Genomic DNA, 17,187 nt, shown 5'->3' on the forward strand with positions numbered 1-17,187 from the left:
TGGCAGACCTTAAACACCTGCATAAGTACAGGCATCACTCATTCACTGCAGCCTGACTAGGGAGCAGGAAAATCAGTCAGTTTATGGTTGCCCTCAGAGCAATCAGTAATGTTGAAGACTATATTCCTAGCCTAACAATCTTCAGGCCTATGGCTTCTTTGCACATTTTCCCCTTTTCCCTTTATCCACAAAGATTTTTCCCATTTCTCTCTCAATTCATCTGTAGCTAAAGTTGACAAACTGAGTAGTACTATATTATGAGAAATGGCAGGTCTCTCTGGTGTGAGGCAAAGCAGGGTAATCTATCTGTAAAAATAAACATTCAAAGACAACATATTATTAAAATCAGGAAGTTACTAGCATTGTGAGTAGAGTGGGAGAGAGTAATTTACCCAACCCGTGAGAATGAAAAAATAGGCAGAGTGGGGCAAAAGTAGATTTACAGTTGTTCGCATGGAAAATAAGACAATAATTAATAAATAAACTCTTTCGTGTGTTCACAACTGTAGATCTACTTTTGCCCACCCTGTAAGTCAGATATGTTCTTGGGTTTATCCCCAAGCATCACGTCCCTGCAAGCTGGTTCAACTGCCAAAAAGCAGTTTGTTCTGCACTGATCAAGACCTCAGCAGGAGCCATCCTATAATCACTGTGTGTCACTGTAATGTGTTTCCACAGTACAGAGGGAACAAGAAAAGTACAGTCAGATATTGAGTATGGCTGAAAAAAACCTTCTCCATCTATTCTTATAATAGCATTTTTATACACAATCAGATATCTAATGTAGTTATAGCTTCTCAAAGAAATTAGCCTGAAAGAAACTTTAAGTGGGCACATTAAAAATGACAAGCTTCCCTGTCACCTCTATTTACTGCTCTTATTGTTCTTTTGGGCTTACAGCTTACAATAATTTCATGAGATGTCACTATATCTCTGTTCAAAATTACAAGCTGTCTAGTTATTCTCTATTTAAATTCTAAAGGGGTACATTCCAAAAGCTGATGAACCTTCCACAACTGAATTTTCTCCTTTTTGTTGTTGTTCCTCCAAACTATCTTACCTAATAATAGACAAACACACAAATTGGTGTCACTCCGCTATGCCCACCAGCCAATCAGATGAGTATGCAAATTAATCCAACAAAGATGGTGGTTAATTTGCATATGCAGGCACAGATCGAAGACTGAAGGCTCTGGCCCTAGTGAAGATTGAAGACTGAAGACTGAAGACTAAAGAGACTTGGCTTCTCTGCTGCCTCAGCAGAGAAGCCAAGCCTGTTGCTGCCGCAGAGCTGGAGGCTTGGGTTGCCCCTGGTGATGGAGGAAGCCAAGCTTCCCGCCCACCCTGGCCGCCTCTCAAGGGAGAGAACAACAATGCGCAGGTGAGGCCAGGAGCCTGAGAGATCAACACAGAGGGGCACCTGCTCCAAGCCTCCGACACACACACACACACACACACACACACACACACACACACACACGGCACCTGCTCCGAGCCTCTGCTGCCAGACTGTGGCTTAGTCCCACACCCCACAGGGAGCAGGCCTAAGCCATCAGTAGGATATCCACTGGGGGCTCCCGGACTGTGAGAGGGGGCAGGCTAGGCTAAAGGACCCCCCTCCACCTCCCAGTGCACGAATTTCATGCACTGGGCCTCTAGTAATTCAAATAATTTCCTTCATCAGATTATGGCTACACCAATTCAGCTAAACCTATGCCTCTGGACTCTAATCCTTTACCTATTAACAGTTCTTGTTTCCCCCCATGTCCTGAGGAAGGCCTTCTCTTGCTCTGGAGGCCGCTTCCTGAGAACTTTCCTTCATGTCATTTCCTCTCCCTAAATTCTATTCTCTCACATCCAAATCTTTACTTGTCCTTGAATCACAGCTCAAATTCCACCATGAATTTCTTCACTGCCCTCATTTCATTTCATCACATCTAGGGTGTTTATTGAGAACATCTAGGGTGCCAGGTGTTGAAGGGAATCAAATGGTGACTAACACAGGGACCTGGCTCTCAAGGAATCTGCAGTCTACTAAGGGAGTCAATAAGCTGTAGATAACAGCAATGGCAAACACACGAGACTCCCTCACCCATCACAATTCTTTCAAATTGAGCCCCGAGTTGCTTCAGGATCCCCTTTTCAACATGGCCCCACACACAGGCCCTATCTAATGTCCAGCCCTCAGAGTGAACCAGAATGCCACCTCCAGAACCACAAAACAAGCTAGGATGGAATACGAGGAAAGGAAAAATCTTTTCATTGGAAGATTCAGAGTAGGTACCATATGAGCCAAAATCTTGAAAAATAAACAGGCAAAGAGAGAAAGATACAAATCCCAGCTAAGGGAGATTATTCTTAGCAGTCTCCCCATAGAGCACTCAATGTGACAAAATGGAGGGTTTTTGTTTGTGTGTTTTTTAAAAATATATTTTTATTGATTTCAGAGAGGAAGAGAAAGGGAGAAAAAAACATCAATGATGAGAATCACTGATCAGCTTCCTCCTGCACTCGTCCTACTGGGGATGGAGCCTGAAACCCAGACATTTGCCCTTAATCAGAATCAAATCTGGGATCCTTCAGTCTACAGGCTGACCCTCTATCCACTGAGCCAAACTGACTAAGGCACAAAATGGGAGTTTTTAATTAAGTATCTATAGTGTGACCGTCTGGTCAAGTAATGGAGTAGGTATACCATGGGCTTGTCTCCTCCCACAACCACATCAAAATTACACTTAAACTAGAGAACAACCATCATTGAGAACTGCCTGAAATTTAGCTGAATGGAAGTCCTATACCTAAGGATAAAAGAAGCAAAATGGAAACTGGTAGGAGAGGCAGAGACATGGAACAGGTTAATCCAATATCCACCCATGATGGTTGAGAATTGGGAGGGATAGCTAGACTGTGGAGATCCCCCTGAGGAGCGAGGGTCCCAGCATCATACCAGGTCCCCAGTCAAGGGTTCAAGTGCTGGGAAGAGCAGTTCCTAAAACTTCTGGCTGTAAAAACCAGTGGGGATTAAAGCTGAGAGAGATGAAAGGCTGATGGAGTCCCAGGCAGTTCCTCTTAAAGAGCCTGCAAATGGACTTACTTAGACTCACTTGCTCTGAGTTCCAGCACTGGGGCAGCAGCTGAAAAGGTGCAAGGACCATACGAGGAGAAATACTAGTAAACTGCCTGGCTTCAGGGTGAGGTCTGGAGAGGCAGCTTTCTCCCAGACAGAAATACTGGCAGAGGCCATTTTTCCTTTGTTGAGCCCTTATCCTGCAGGTACAGGTGGGTGGTGCCATATCTGAGTCTCCATAAATCTGGCTCACACTGTTTTCCCTACCATAGTGTTCCCTGAGACCTCAAATCACCCAACCTGCAGATCCATCCAAGCTGCTTCCAGTGGATTTTCCATACAGTGGCCTGTGTTGGCTCATGCTGTAGACTTTCTCAAAGTTTCACAATCCCCAAACAAACAGCAGCTAACCTGTGTATCACATACCTCTTGCTAAGCAGCTCCAAGCCTGGCAGTAGTGACAGATGGGCTAAATTTGCAGCTTAGCCTCTCCTATGCACTTACAAGCCAAGCACAAGAAGCAACCATCCACAGATTGCTTAGTAGCTCATACCAAGTGGCCTGGGCAGGGCACAGGCAGTGGCTGACTTTGGCCTGCATCCCAAGAAGTCCCAGAACCAGCACACATGATAGCTAGCTTCAGACCACACCAGAGCACCACCCAGCCACCTTCAGAAAAAATACACACCCAAAGGGCAGACTCAGCAGGCACCAGTGCCTCACTAAAAGGAATCCTGCTCTGTAGGTTCTGCCCCTGCAGAGCTCCACCATGGCCAGTGCTCACAACAAATCAGTCTGAGGGTCAATCCCTTCCATTGACATGCCAACAGCAATTAAGGCTCAACTAAAACAGGAGGGCACACAAAACACACACAAGGGCAGCAAGCTCAGGTGACCAGGGAAATTGTGCCACTGGGCCCCACAGAACAGCTACTACATAAGGCCACTCTTCCAAAACTGGGAAATATAGCAACTCTAATACATAGAAACAAACACAGGGAGGCAGCCAAAATGGGGAAACAAAGAAACATGTCCCAAATGAAAGAACAGACCAAAACTCCAGAAAAAGAACTAAATAAAATGGAGACAATCTACAAATGCAGAATTCAAAACACTGGTTATAATAATGCTCAATAATCTCAGTGAGAATTTCAACAAAGAGATAGAAAATATAAAAATGGAAATAGAAAACATAAAAAAGTACCAGTCAGAAATGGAGAATACAATAACTAAAATGAAAAATACATTAGAGGGAATCAACAATAGATTAGATGAAGCAGAGCATCACATGGGAAATTTGAAAGACAAGATAGCAAAAAACACCCAATTAGAACAGCAAAAAGAAAAAAAAAATGAGGATAGTTTAGGGCAGCAGTCGCCAACCTTTCAGACCTCCAGTGGTCCGTGGACCACCAGTTGGTGACTGCTGACTTAGAGAATCCTCTGGAACAGCAGCAAGCATACCATAGGGGTACCAGAAGAAGAAAGAGAACAAGGAATTAAACACTTATATGAAGAAATAATGATGGAAAATTTCCCTAATCTGGTAAAAGAAATAGACATTCAAGTCCAGGAAGTATTGAGTTCCAAACAAGATGAACCCAAAGAGGCCCACACCAAAACACATCATAATTAAAATGTCAAAAATTAGAGTCTCAGCGAGCCTTCTAGCCTGGTGACTTCCCAGCGATCAGATCCTCAGACTTTCCTCACAGCATGGCCCCTAAATGCCAGTCCTCGCTCCCACCTCAAGCGAAGAAACCGAAACTGCCTCCAGCCCCCAAGCTGGAGAAGAAGCGGACCCCTCAGGATGTGCCAAAGGGAGAAGAAGAACAGCAAGAAGTGATTGAACATATTGATGAAGTACAAAATGAAATAGACAGACTTAATGAACAAGCCAGTGAGATTTTGAAAGTAGAACAGAAATATAACAAACTCCGCCAACCATTTTTTCAGAAGAGGTCAGAATTGATCGCCAAAATCCCAAATTTTGGGGTAACAACATTTGTCAACCATCCACAAGTGTCTGCACTGCTTGGGGAAGAGGATGAAGAGGCACTGCATTATTTGACAAGAGTTGAAGTAACAGAATTTGAAGATATTAAATCAGGTTACAGAATAGATTTTTATTTTGATGAAAATCCTTACTTCGAAAATAAAGTTCTCTCCAAAGAGTTTCATCTGAATGAGAGTGGTGATCCATCTTTGAAGTCCACTGAAATCAAATGGAAATCTGGAAAGGATTTGACGAAACGTTCAAGTCAAAAACAGAATAAAGCCAGCAGGAAGAGACAGCATGAGGAACCAGAAAGCTTCTTTACCTGTTTACTGACCATTCTGATGCAGTTGCAGATGAGTTGGGAGAAGTCATCAAAGATGACATTTGGCCAAATCCATTACAGTATTACTTGGTTCCTGACATGGATGATGAAGAAGGGGAAGGAGAAGATGAAGATGATGATGATGATGAAGAGGAAGGGTTGGAAGATATTGATGAAGGGGATGAGAATGAAGGTTAAGAAGATGAAGATGCCAAAACCGGTTTGGCTCAGTGGATACAGCGTCAGCCTGCGGACTGAAAGGTCCTAGGTTCGATTCCGGTCAAGGGCATGCACCTGGGTTGCGGGCACATCCCCAGTGGGAGATGTGCAGAAGGCAGCTGATCGATGTTTCTCTCTCATTGATGTTTCTGACTCTCTATCTCTCTCCCTTTCTCTCTGTAAAAAATCAATAAAATATATTTTTTAAAAAAAGATGAAGATGATGATGAGGGGGAAGAAGGAGAGGAAGATGAAGGAGATGATTAATGAACACTGATGGATTCCAACCTTTTTTAATTGTCTCCATTCCCTGGGAGCAAATTGCAGTCTTTTTTTTCTTTGTCTTCTTTCCCCCCTCTTGTGCTCAGTCGCCCTGTTTTTTGAGGTCTCTTTTCTCTCCGTTACACCATGGTTCTCACCTTATTTGGGGGGGGATGTACCTTGAGCAGAATACAGTGGGGAAAGAATCTTTGCCCCTTTCTGTTCCAAATTCATTTTTATCCCTTCCTGTCTCAAGAAAAACTTAATGGAATCAACACCACCGTGCTCTATGGGAAAAAAGAAAAGCCTTTTGCTCCCTTAGCTCTGCTGGGAGCTGGAGGTGGCTAGGCCCCTGTGTAGTAGTGCATAGAATTCTAGCTTTTTTCCTTCTTTCTCTGTATATTGGGCTCAGAGATTACACTGTGTCTCTATGTGAATATGGACAGTTAGCATTTACCAACATGTATCTGTCTACTTTCTCTTGTTTAAAAAAAGAAAAAAAAAACTTAAAAAAAAGGGGGGGGCGTTTACAGAAGGTCAGCAAAGGGTGGGTTTGAGATGTTTGGGTGGATTAAGTGGGCATTTTCATAACATGGCTTCTCCTTTGGCATGTTTAATTGTGATGTTTAACAGACATCCTTGCAGTCTGAGATGACACTTTTAAAATAAAATTCTCTCCTAATGATGACTCGAGCCCTGCCACTCGATGGGAGAATCAGCAGAACCCGTAGGAGCTTATTCGGAATTGACATTTCTCTATTGTAATTTTGTTCTGTTTATTTTTAAATTTTCTTTTTGTTTCACTGAAAAGGAAAGATAATACTGTTTTAAACGTTAAAAGTGTACAAGTTGCTTTGTTACAATAAAACTAAATGTGTACAAAAATAAATAAATAAAATCCCAAAAATTAAAGACAAAGAGAGAACCTTAACAACAGCAAGAGAAAACAGTTACCTAAAAGGGAGTTCCAAAAAGACTGTCAGCTGATTTCTCAATAGAAATTTTGCAGTCCTGAAGGAACTGGCACAAAATATTCAAAGTGATGAAAAGCAAGGACCTACAACCAAGACTACTCTCCCTAGCAGGGCTATATCATTCAGAATGGAAGACAGACAAAGAGCTTCCCAGATTTAAAAAAAAAAAAATAGTTAAAGAAGTTCATCACCACCAAACCAGTGTTAAAAGAAATGTTAAAGGGATCTTTAAAAAGAAGTAGGAAAAAAAAAGAAAGAAAAATAATTTTAGAGGAGACGGAAGATGGCGGCGATATAGGCAGACGGGTCCCAGGTCGTGTCCGGGAGCAAATGGAGTGAGCAGCTGAAACTAGTAACATCCACACCGAATTGGCGAAATTGCTCAGCTGGTGAGACGGTTTGCAGCCGGGAAGAGCAGAACTCCCCTGGAAAGGTAAAAAAAACAGGGATTTGGGCAGGAAAGTTTGCCAGACCTCTGAGCCCAGAGGGTCGGAGGGAGACCACATGGCAGACAGCCACGTCCCCTGGGACAGGCACAGCCCCTGATGGGGGGGGGAAAGGAGAACCGCGGGATTCCTGGCGCCGCCAGGGAAATTGAGAGCTGGGTTCTGTGATCACGGAGGACTGAGCCTAAAGGGGGCAGCCTGAAGAGCTGACCTGACCATGCAGTCCTGGTAAGAGAAGAAGCTTACAGAAACCAAGCCTTCCCCGTTTCCGTGGCCGGCGTTTGTTTGTTTGTTTTCACTGAATCCTGTTCATGGGAAATTTCGGATACAGACACTCACCTGTGCTGAAGAGAGGGAGAGTGTGCAGAGGAGTGGAATCTGGGGAGAGACTGGGGAGAGACTGGGGAGAGAGGGGGAGCCGGGAGAGGTGGCAGCGAATTGAGTGCTGAGACACCCCTGAGCCCAGGACTGGGGCAGCCATTCTCTCCAGAGAGTGAGGCTCCTCCCCCCAGCCCCCAGGCAAGGAGCACAGCCACACCCAGATTCCACCCTGTACGAGATCAAGGATTAAAATAACCTTATCAGTCCCTGGGAGTTAACAGGGTCTGGCCTATAGAGGGATTTTCAATCCCAGCAACACACAGTGCCGGTAACTAACTATTACGCAGTCAGCTCAGGGCAGTGAACTTCCACTGGACAGAGAGGCCCTATAGCCTCAGAGGCCAACCCCAGAACACTGCCACCCAGAGGCTGACCCACAAACCAACTCTTTGCTAAACACAAAATAAGGCAGTCTGGGAAATAAATGCGTCCTGCTTTATAATAAGGACTGTGGTTTACAACACAGAGGAACAGTATATCGCAGGGAAACTCAACACTCTCCTGAATACCTGGCAGGTCTAAGGCGAGCCACACTAAAGAATAGAAGAACTGAAGGACCTTCACTACTGCAATTTTTTTTTTCTTTTTTCACCTTTTAACTAAGAAACCAAATTTTTTTCTTTTTTTTTCTTTTCTTTTTTTTTCTTCTTTTTCCATCAACTAATTTTACCCTTTTAATTACTACCTTCTTATTTTTAACCAGTATTATTACTGCTACCATTTTACCATTTTTTAAAGTGCCATTTTATTTTCCCTTTATTTTATTTTGGGATTAGTGTTCTCCATTCTATTTTCATTGTTATATTATTGGTTGTTTCTAGTTTGCATTCATCTCCAGGGAACTGTTGCTGAAATTTGTTGGGATTAATGGCTGTTCTATAGGAGTATTCTCCTCATATAAAAAGTCTCTTCCCCTCTTCCACTTCATTCTCTCTTTTTGCTCTATTTCTTTTTTCTTTTCTTTTCTTTTCTCGCTTTTATTTCCCCCCTCCTTTTTCCCAATTTTATTTTTGTACTCCTTTTTTTGGTCCCTACTTTTCTTTTCTTTTTTCTCTTTTATCTTTTTCTCTTCCTTCTTCCTTATCCCCTAATTCTCTTAATTCGGGTGGTCACCTTTATTTGGGGTTATTAATATCGTGAACATATTTGTGTATAGTGCCTGGTACGTGGTGCCTTGTTGTGTTGTATTTTGTGCCTTTAAACCAACGCAGCAGATCCAAGCAACAGCAACCTCCTGAGCACCACATCCTCTGCTGAGGAACAGCAGCTGTACGTGAAACCTCGCCCCACCAGCCAGAAGAGCCACCACAGCTGTGAACAGCACCCACCAGAGGAGCTGCTGCCAACTGAAGAGCAGCTGCTACCGCAACTGCCCGAAGAGCAACCACAGACCAAGGAGTCACTGCCACCAAGGGAGCAACCACTGAACGACTCAACGTCTAGATATGTCAGTGAGATCAAACATGGGTAGACAAAGAAACCCCCAAAGGAAAGAGAAGGAGGACTCTCCAGAAAAGCAGCTAAGTAATACAGAGGCATACAACATGACAGAAAAAGAATTCAGAATAAGGGTCCTAGAGTGCATAAACCGGATGGAGGAAAAAATCGACAACCTCTGCAAGAAGCAAGAAGAAACAGATGAAAAAATCGATAACATATGGAAGAAGCTAGAAGAAACAGATGAAAAAATCAACAACTTAAGTAAGACCCAAGAAGAAATGAAGAGTGATATAGCTGCAATGAAAAACTCCATTGAAAGTATCAACAGTAGACTAGGAGAAGCGGAGGACCGAATTAGTGAATTAGAAGACAAGGAAGCAAAACACACCCAAAATGTACTGCAATTGGAGAAAGAAATTAAAAGACAGGAGGAGAGCCTAAGGGAGCTTTGGGACAACATGAAACGAAACAACATACGAATAATAGGAGTACCAGAACAACAGAAGGATGAACAAGGATTAGAAAACCTATTAGAAGAAATAATATCACAAAACTTCCCTGAGGTGGGGAAGAAAAAAGTCACACAAGCCCAGAGAGTCCCAAACAAGGTGAACCCGAAAAGACCCACACCAAGACACATCATAATTACCATGGCAAATGTTCAGGACAAAGAGAGAATCTTACAGGCTGCAAGAGAGAGACGGAAAGTTACATACAAGGGATCTCCCATTAGATTGTCAAATGATTTCTCAACAGAAACACATCAGGCCAGAAAAGAATGGACTGAAATTTACAAAGTGATGCAAAGCAAAGGAATGAATCCAAGAATACTCTATCCAGCAAGGCTATCATTCAACCTTGAAGGGGAAATAAGAAGCTTCACAGACAAAAAAAGGCTAAGGGAGTTTATCACCACCAAGCCAGCAATGCAAGGAATGCTAAAGGGACTGGTATAAAAAGAAGAAATAAAAAGCTCAGAAAGAAAACAGCCACACAAAAAAAGAAATGGCTACAAACAAGTACCTTTCAATAATAACTTTAAATGTAAATGGAATAAATGCTCCAAACAAAAGACATCGAGTGGCTGAATGGATAAAAAAACATGACCCATACATCTGCTGTCTACAAGAAACCCACCTCATTAGAAGGGACTCACACAGACTGAAAGTGAAGGGATGGAAAAATATTTTTCAGGCAAATGCAAAGGAAAAGAAAGCTGGGGTAGCAATACTTATATCGGACAAAATAGACCTCAAAGTGAAGGCCATAACAAGAGATAAGGAAGGCCACTTCATAATACTAAAGGCATCAATACAACAAGAAGATATAACCCTGATAAACATATATGCACCCAATGCAGGAGCACCCAAATTCATAAAAAAACTCCTGGAAGATATCAAAGGAGAGATGGACAACAATACAATCATAGTAGGAGACTTTAATACACCACGGACAGCACTGGATAAGCCCTCTAAACGAACAAAGATACAGCAATCCTAAATGACTCACTAGATCAGATGGACTTAATAGACATCTTCAGAACACTTCACCCCAAAGCCAGGGAATATACATTCTACTCAAATGCTCATAAGACATATTCAAAAATAGACCATATATTGGGTCACAAGCAAAGTATCCCCAAATTCAAGAAGATTGAAATCATAAAAAGCGTCTTCGCAGACCACGATGGCATAATATTAGAAATAAACTACAATAAAAACAACCCAAAATACTCAAACACCTGGAAGCTGAATAGCATGCTATTAAATATTGATTGGGTTACCAATGAGATCAAAGAAGAAATTAAAAACATCCTGGAAACTAATGACAATGAAAACACAACAATCCAAAACCTATGGGATGCAATGAAAGCAGTCCTGAGAGGGAAGTTTATAGCTCTACAGGCCTATCTCAAAAAAACAAGAAAAAATGGTAGTAAATCATCTAACTCTACAACTCAAAGAATTAGAAAAAGAGCAACAAGAAAACCCCAGAGTGAGCAGAAGGAAGGAGATAATAAAGCTTAGAGCAGAAATAAATGACATAGAGACCAAAAAAACAATACAGAAAATCAATGAAATCAAGAGCTGGTTCTTTGAAAGGATAAACAAGATTGACAAACCTCTAGCCAGACTCACCAAGAAGCAGAGAGAGAGGACCCAAATAAACAAAATCAGAAACGATAGAGGCGAAATAACAACAGACCCCACAGAAATACAAATGATTGTTAAAAAATACTATGGACAGCTCTACTCCAACAAACTAGACAACATGGAGCAAATGGACAAATTCCTAGAAAAATACAACATTCCAAAACTCAATCAGGAAGAATCTAAAAATCTCAACAGGCCAATAACTATGGAAGAATTGAAGAAGTCATCAAAAAGCTTCCATCAAACAAAAGCCCAGGACCAGACGGCTTCACAGGGGAGTTTTACCAAACATTCAAGGAAGAACTAAAATCTATCCTCCTCAGACTACTACAAAAAATTCAAGAGGAAGGAACACTTCCAAGCTCATTCTATGAAGCCAGCATCACCGTAATACCAAAACCTGGTAAAGACAACACAATGAAAGAGAATTACAAGCCAATATCCCTCATGAACATAGATGCCAAAATCCTCAACAAAATCTTAGCAAATCGGATCCAGCAGTACATCAGAAAGATCATACACCATGACCAATTAGGATTTATCCCAGGGATGCAAGGATGGTACAATATCCGCAAATCAATAAACGTGATACATCACATAAACAAATTAAAAGAAAAAAACCACATGGTCTTATCAATTGATGCAGAAAAAGCATTTGACAAAATTCAACACCCATTTTTGATAAAAACTCTCAGCAAGGCGGGAGTAGAAGGATCATACCTCAACATAATAAAAGCCATATATGACAGGCCCACAGCCAACATCATACTGAATGGACAAAAACTAACACCATTTCCCCTAAGAACAGGAACAAGACAGGGATGCCCCCTCTCACCACTCCTGTTCAACATAGTACTGGAAGTGTTAGCCATTGCAATTCGGCAAGAAGAAGAAATAAAAGGCATCCAAATTGGAAAAGAGGAAGTAAAACTGTGCTTATTTGCAGACGACATGATATTATACATACAAAACCCTAGAGATTCCATCAAAAAGCTACTAGACTTAATACATGAATTTGGCAATGTAGCAGGATACAAAATTAACCCCAAGAAATCTGAGGCATTTCTATACACCAATAATGAACTTTCAGAAAGAGAGATTATAAAAACAATCCCATTTACCATTGCACCAAAAAAATTAAGCTACCTAGGAATAAACTTAACTAAAGAGGTAAAAGACCTCTACTCAGAAAACTACAGGACGTTGAAAAAAGATATAGAGGAAGACATAAACAGATGGAAGAACATACCGTGTTCATGGATTGGTAGAATCAACATCATTAAAATGTCCATACTACCCAAATCAATCTATAAATTCAACGCACTTCCCATTAAAATACCAACAGCATACTTCAGAGATCTAGAACGAACTTTCCAAAAATTCATCTGGAATAAAAAAGACCCCGAATAGCTGCAGCAATCCTGAAAAAGAACAAAGTAGGTGGGATCTCAATACCAGATATCAAGTTGTATTCCAAAGCCACTGTTCTCAAAACTGCCTGGTACTGGCACAAAAATAGGCATATAGATCAATGGAATAGAATAGAGAGCCCAGAAATCGGCCCGAACCAATATGCTCAATTAATATTTGACAAAGGAGGCAAGAACATACAATGGAGCCAAGATAGTCTCTTCAATAAATGGTGTTGGGAAAATTGGACAGATATATGCAAGAAAATGAAACTAGACCACCAACTTACACCATACACAAAAATAAACTCAAAATGGATAAAGGACTTAAATGTACGACAGGAAACCATAAAAATTCTAGAAGAATCCAAAGGCCACAAAATCTCAGACATATGCCGAAGCAATTTCTTCACTGATACAGCTCCTAGGGCACTTGAAACTAAAGAAAAAATGAACAAATGGGACTACATCAAAATAAAAAGCTTCTGCACAGCAAAAGAAACCATCAACAAAACAACAAGAAAACCCACTGTGTGGGAAAACATATTTGCCAATGTCATATCTGATAAGGGCCTAATCTCCAAAATTTATAGGGAACTCATACAACTTAACAAAAGGAAGATAAACAATCCAATCAAAAAATGGGCAAAAGACCTAAATAGACACCTTTCAAAAGAGGACATTCAGAAAGCCACGAGACATATGAAAACATGCTCAAAGTCACTAATCATCCAAGAGATGCAAATCAAAACAGCAATGAGGTACCATCTCACACCTGTCAGACTGGCTATCATCAACAAATCAACAAACGACAAGTGCTGGAGAGGATGTGGAGAAAAAGGAACACTTGTGCACTGCTGGTGGGAATGCAGACTGGTGCAGCCACTATGGAAGACAGTATGGAGTTTCCTTAAAAAACTGAAAATGGAACTCCCATTTGACCCTGTGATCCCACTTCTAGGAATATATCCCAAGAAACCGGAAACACCAATCAGAAAGGATATATGCACCCCTATGTTCATAGCAGCACAATTCACCATAGGTAAGATCTGGAAACAGCCTAAGTGCCCATCAGTAGATGAATTGATTAGAAAACTGTGGTACATCTACACGATGGAATACTATGCTGCTCTAAAAAGGAAGGAACTCTTACCATTTGCAACGTCATGGATGGAACTGGAGAGCATTATGCTAAGTGAAATAAGCCAGTCAATAAAGGAAAAATACCACATGATCTCACTCATTCATGGACAATAGAGACCATTATAAACTTTTGAACAATAATAGATACAGAGGCAGAGCTGCCTCAAACAGATTGTCAAACTGCAGCGGGAAGGCCGGGGAGGGTTGGGGGGCAGGAGGTAGGGGGGTAAGAGATCAACTAAAGGACTTGTATGCATGCATATAAGCATAACCAATGGACATGAGACACTGGGGAATAGGAGAGGCTAGGGGACTGTCTAGGGCGGGGGATAAAATGGACACATATGTAATACCCTTTGTAATACTTTAAGCAATAAAAAAAATAAATAAATAAATAAATAAGGAAAGAAAATAAATAAATAAAAAGAAGTAGAAAAAAAAACCTATGAGTAATAAAATGGTAATAACTATGAACCTACCAATAACCACTTTAAATGTAAATGGATTAAGTGCTCCAATCAAAAAGTGTTATTCTCACTGCAAGCCATATTTTCTAAGGAGGAATTTTCTATAACTTCCAAGACTCTTCGGTTCATCTGTGCCCCTTACCCACTGACAATAGAAATATTTAATCCACTGGTATTTGTTCCAGTTAATGTATTTTGATTGTAAGCACCAAAAACTGACTCTGGCAATATTTGCCCAAAATAGGAATACACTGGAAGGGCACTGAGGTTTGGCTCAAGAATCACGGAAGGCCTGAACAAGTAGACTCTGGAAGGATAGGTTCCAGACATCTCTACGAACTCCACAGTGGAGACTATGACATGCCATTGTAAGGCACTGTCTCCAGATGCCTCAGCCACCACTATCTGTGAATGACCATCTAAATCCCAGGATGTTAGTCTGATTGTCATAGCTCAGGCCACATGCCCATCTCTATGGTCAGGGGATACTATATAGACAAGGCCTACAACTATAGAGAATCTCTTTGTTCTAAGTTCATTTGCCTTCTGCAGTGTTTATGTTTGCATGAAACAAAGATAAAAGTCAAATCTGACTCTCAAGTAAATGTTAAGTCTACTATCCTACCAGTCTTCTGACCCAATCAAAACACCTGAAAATCTCCCCCAAACTCTCCATCCAAAAAAAAAAAAAAAAAATACACAAAACACAGCGCTCATACACAACGGGCAATCTAGGAAATCAAGGCCAAAAGCTTCACAATAAGTGGCAGAGCTGGGATCCAAGCCCAGGGAGTTTGCCAAGTTCAGACCCTTAATTATATACTGCCTTCACAATAGTGGTCTCCATACATGCTTTTCCCATCCCTATATCTCAAGTCATATACCCCATAACCATTTCCTGTTAGAGCTGCCCTAGAACCCAAATTTCCAATATAGAATAGTTAGTGTAGTGTGTGCACACCGTGTGATCTGTCCTCTTACTAGAAACTCAAGAAGTAGATAAAAGGGTTTAAAATAAGATTTGTGAGAATGATATAAATTATTTTACATCACGCTTCTGTTTTTCCTTTTTTTTTTTTCTCTAGAAAAGTACCTTGTTCCGATTTTCTGAGTATTATTAAGTCACAGGATATTATACATTAGGGCAGTAACTGTCCAGATTGTAACTAAGTTTAATGCCTAGTATCTCATTCAGAAAGAAGGCCTGGATACCAATACCAGAGAACTGTCAGAGAACGGGATGCCGAGAGTCACTTCCTAGTGCTCTGAATAACCAACATTACTACCTAGATTATCATCTGTGTTCCCCCACTTCCAGCCAAGAATTTCTATGTAAATGATTCATAGAACAAAGACAGTCTGGTACAACTTGTATCTCGGTGAGCAGAGAATTCCTACCCAGTGTGTTTCCGTGTCTGGGTTTGAACTTTAACCTCCAAATCACACGTTGGTTTAAACTTGAAGTTTTTTTACTTTTTACACAGATAAATTAAAACTATTTTCAGGAGTTGAAACTCTGAGGTACTTTACTTAACAACCTGAAGAAAGCAACTCTGACCCTCTTGATTAACTGGCAAAGGAAGGACTTATCATACATATGTGTGTTTTCATTTTAAAATATGAATAGGAGATAATACATATAAAAATGGTAATAGGAGCTATTTTGGAATTGAGGGTGATGAGATTACAGGTGATTTTTTTCTACATTGTTGCATATTTTCCACAAAGTCTATATATTTCTTTTATAACAGACAACAGATGAAAATAAGGAAGAAAAAAAGATCCACACTTAATTATTCCTACATAACAGTTATAAGAATTTTGAAAAAAGGGATAAACCTTGATATGCTACTTAAGCAAATCCAAACCGGTATGAAATGCCCTATAGCCCAGCCATGTCGTCAAAACTCACTTGCCCTTTTCCTGGAATTCCCTTCATCCTTTCCTCACCCTGGAAATTCCTACTGATTGGTCCAGATCCAGGTTAAAAGCCCACTGCCCAGCCAGCTCAGCCAGTGTGGCTCAGTGGTTGAGTGCTGACCTATGAACCAGGAGGTCAAGGTTTGATTCGAGGTCAAGGTTTGATTCCTGGTCAAAGCACATGCCTAGGTTGCCAACTCGATCACACTATAGATACTTAATTAAAAACTCCATTTTGTGCCCTAGTCAGTTTGGCTCAGTAGATAGAGCATCAGCCTGTGAACTGAAAGGTCCCAGATTCGATTCTGATCAAGGGCAAATGTCTGGGTTTGGGGCTCCATCCCCAGTCAGGGGTATGCAGGAGGCAGCCAATTGCCAATCGATGATTCTCTCTCGTTACTGATGTTTCTATCTCTCTTTCCCTCTCCTTTCCTCGCAGAAATCAATAAAAAGATATATATTTTTCTTAAATGAAGAAAAAACCCCATTGCTTGCTTACATCTACTTGAACAATGGCCACAACAAAGACTACTGGTCAGGCCTTTTATCTTTCTAGCCTTGTATTGTTTCCTGTCTCTGACATACCATGCATATAATCACACTCACTTTGTATTCTATAAAATCTCCTGGCTAATTTTATTCAATATCTTACATCATTTTCAATGGGCAGTCTATAGCAGACATAGCTGTTCTAGGCCTCCTTGTGCCCCAGAAATTCATGTAGAACTAGTCACATAAAATGAGTCTTCAATTAAAGTAAGTAAATAGCTCATGACTGCTCAGTGTTTAGCACAACGTTAAGTATCACAGGAGATAGAAAAGAAATATTGGATTTATTCTCTGTGCTCAAAACATTTAAATTCATTCATTTATTCATTTAGAAGAGCATCTAAACTTTTAATATCTGGTTTAGATGTCCCAGGAGCTTACAATCTAGTGTGTGTGTGGGGGGGGGGGGGTGATTGGGGAGAATGGTAAGATACACA

General features: G+C 41.0%; 1 protein-coding gene and 1 pseudogene across 3 annotated transcripts in view; one reads left to right on the forward strand and one right to left on the reverse strand.

Moving 5' to 3' along the window:
* PLS1 (plastin 1) overlaps positions 1 to 17,187 on the reverse strand; it is a 128,412-nt gene that overhangs the window by 103,322 nt on the left and 7,903 nt on the right. The window contains exon 2 of one of the 3 annotated variants that reach the window (XM_059688264.1): positions 5,216 to 5,300. The exons of the other annotated variants lie outside the window; for them this stretch is intronic. The gene's annotated coding sequence lies outside the window, so the exon portion shown is untranslated. The remainder of the gene's footprint in view (positions 1 to 5,215; positions 5,301 to 17,187) is intronic. 3 annotated transcript variants of the gene reach the window in all.
* On the forward strand, positions 4,784 to 5,588 carry LOC132230594 (protein SET-like; annotated as a pseudogene).

The sequence above is a fragment of the Myotis daubentonii genome, chromosome 3 (genome assembly GCF_963259705.1).
Source record: "Myotis daubentonii chromosome 3, mMyoDau2.1, whole genome shotgun sequence".
Classification (NCBI taxonomy): Eukaryota; Metazoa; Chordata; class Mammalia; order Chiroptera; family Vespertilionidae; genus Myotis; species Myotis daubentonii.